Source organism: Gracilinanus agilis, unplaced genomic scaffold (assembly GCF_016433145.1).
Source record: "Gracilinanus agilis isolate LMUSP501 unplaced genomic scaffold, AgileGrace unplaced_scaffold21458, whole genome shotgun sequence".
Lineage (NCBI taxonomy): Eukaryota > Metazoa > Chordata > Mammalia > Didelphimorphia > Didelphidae > Gracilinanus > Gracilinanus agilis.
Genome location: NW_025352980.1, coordinates 1 through 2,951, shown reverse-complemented (window position 1 = coordinate 2,951; position 2,951 = coordinate 1). Strand labels below are relative to the sequence as shown.

The 2,951-nt window shown below is 37.5% G+C and overlaps 1 long non-coding RNA gene across 1 annotated transcript; it reads left to right on the top strand.

Annotated features, from left to right (window-relative positions):
- The first annotated feature begins 227 nt into the window (after nt 1-227).
- LOC123254411 lies at nt 228-893 on the top strand. Its single transcript, XR_006506670.1, has 2 exons — nt 228-373; nt 700-893. It is a non-coding gene; the product is annotated as an uncharacterized LOC123254411 (long non-coding RNA).
- Nucleotides 894-2,951: the final 2,058 nt, after the last annotated feature.

Here is a 2,951-nt window from a genome sequence, read left to right as displayed (position 1 = left end):
CTTAAAGTGTACAAAATGCTTTACCATAGGTATATATCATTTGATCCTTACAGCCAGCCTGCTAGATCAATGTGATTATGATTCCCATTTTACAGATGAAGAAACTGAGACCTAGAGAAGAAGCTAAGTAACTTGTTCTGAGCAAGACAACTAGTAAGTGTCTGAGGTAGGATACAAACTCAGACCTTCTTGACTCCAATCTTCAATTCTTTTCCAGGTCTGAAATTCTAAGCTTGTAGGATGGCCACATGGAAAAATCCACTGAATGTGGAGTCACAGCATCTGTGTTCAAATCCCAGTTCTGCTAATTTCTACCTACATTACCTTGCACCAGTCAACGATCTTCTCCCTACTTCAGTTTCAGAACCCATTTGTAAGGTTCTGTCTAGCTCTAAATCTATGATACCACTTAAATTTTATTATTTACCTTTTTTATTTGTTTATGGTTTATAAATTATAATAAAATTATAAATTTATTAAGGGTATTACCTTAAGTGCCCTAAGGCCACTTCTTAAAGTTCCTCAAAGCATCTAGTTCAGTGATTCATATGTGATCAATATTCCGTAAGTATTTGTTGATGGATTGAGGGTGCTAGGATAAAGCAGAATATTTCTTGATCCTTTTCTTCTTCCCTTCCAAGTATATGGATTGTAATGATCTGCTTCTTGTTCTGAACCTTCCCCCTTTCCCCACCTCAGATTATATCTATGGCAAAAGACAAAGAAGGAAACCAAAGTCTAAGGAAAAGGCTTTGTCCATAAGCTCCCCCTCTCCACAATCAAATCTTTTGGAAGTGCCTCCGGTTAACACTGCACCAGACAGAATGCGTTTGAGCTATGAAGATATGGAGGAAGTTGGAAAACGATACAGGGAAATGAGACGACAAAATAAGGTAACTTCTCAATCCCAGAAGCACTATAGAGTTTTAAAAATAGGGCAGCTAGGTGGCTCAGTGAATAGAGTCAGGCCTAGAGACCACAGGTCCCGGGTTCAAATTTGGTCTCAGACATTTCCTAGTTATGTGACCCTGGGCAAGTCATTTAATGCCAGTTGCCTAACCCTTACCATCTTCTGCCTTGGAACCAATCCGCAGTATTGATGCTAAGAGGGGAGGTAAGGGTTTAAAAAAAAAGTTTAAAAAACAAAATAGGGTCACAGCTTGTCCCTCCTGACCCAAGCCTACTGAGCCAACTTTTCTGGTTCCTTAAAAGCCAGACCAGCATACAGCATCCCATTGATTGGAAAAGCTCTTATGTGCAATACACTACACAGATTTAGCAGAAGACTATAGAGGGCTCTGCCTTCTGCTCCGACATACATTGAAAGCTTACCATTCACCAGGCACTGGACTAAGGGCTGGGGATGCAAGAGGAAGCAAAAGACAATCCCTTGAGAAGTTTATAATCTAATGGGAGAAACAACGTGCAAACATACACAAAACAAGCTATGTACAAGGATAAATAGGAAAGAATTAATGGTGAAAAATTAAGAAGGGTTCCAACAAAAGATGGAAGAAACTAAGTTGGGGATCTTGGGAAAGTCACTTTACTTTTCCCGTGTCTTAGTTTGCTCCGGTACAAAATGGGGACAAATAATCCCTCTCCCACGTGCCTTAACTCTTACTATAATCACACGCAGCATGCTTTCTTGTTTATTTTCCCATTTATATTGTTAGTCTTTCTATCCATTCTTTATCTGTTCGAACACTGATTTGCAAAATACAAAGAAATCACTATGAAAATGAAGGGATAAAGATAAGGACTACACTTGTGATTTCATTGGGAGAGGGTACTTCCAGAAGAGGAAATTCCCTCTACCAATCCAGGTTAGCACACCCCCTCTCTGCAGCTTGTCTTAGAAAGTGACTGACAACTTTGAGAGGTGTCATTACTTGGTTGAAGGTAAATCACTGGCCAGATCACACACTCTCTATGTGACTGGCTCTTCCTGGCTCCAAGGTCAGCTGCCCTCCATCCACCAAGACTCTTTACAGATACTACCACTGTAGAATCCTATCTTTCCTTCTTTACATTCACAGGTCACAATTGCCATGGATTGAGATTCTAGAACATTGATTTTCTCTTTTTTTTTTAAAGTGTTTTTATAATATTTTATTTGTTTTGTTGAATATTTCCCAATTCAATTTTTAAACATTCATTTTTTTTAATTCTCTCCTTCCTCCACCCCCCGCCCCAATCCATTGAGAAGGCAAGCAATATACATATGAAGTCAGGCAAAATAGATTTATATTAACCATCTTGCCAAAAATAAAAGGCAAGAGAAAGAAAGAAATTGAAAAATAATATATTTCATTTTGCTCTCTGTAAAAATTAAAATGAATATATGATAATAACTTCAAATATTATATTTTTATAAAATTTATAATCACTAGAAATAAACGAATAAAAAGGTAATTATATAACCCAAAAAACCACATCATGTGCTCAAGCTAATCTACCTGTTCAAAAGTCCCTCATTCACAGCTGCCCTCATAGGAAGAGAAGAGAGCTAGACACGGAAATCCACTGCATTTATCTCCTTTCTACATCAGCATATAAAGACAGAAAGTCAGTGGGCTCCTGGGTAATGTACTTCAAAGGTACAAAATTTCCAATTACACACAGATCCATCGAATATAACAAATATTAAAAAAGCAGAAAATTTAAAAAAACATTTAATTAAGATTAATCAATACATCAACCAAGTCTGATAGTATGTGTAATTTTCCAAAACCATGACCCTCAACCTCAATAGAGGAAGATTCATTCTCATATGGCCTCATTAATATCCAAGTTTGGGTGCCATCATTACATAATACTCAGTTTCATTTTGGTGGGGTTTTTTTTCCCCAAGGGAGGTAGAGGCATTTTTCTCATTTCTGTTTTTGGAGCCAAGTTTGGTTAATATAACTATGGCATTCAAGCATCTCTCTCTCTCTCTCTCTCTCTCT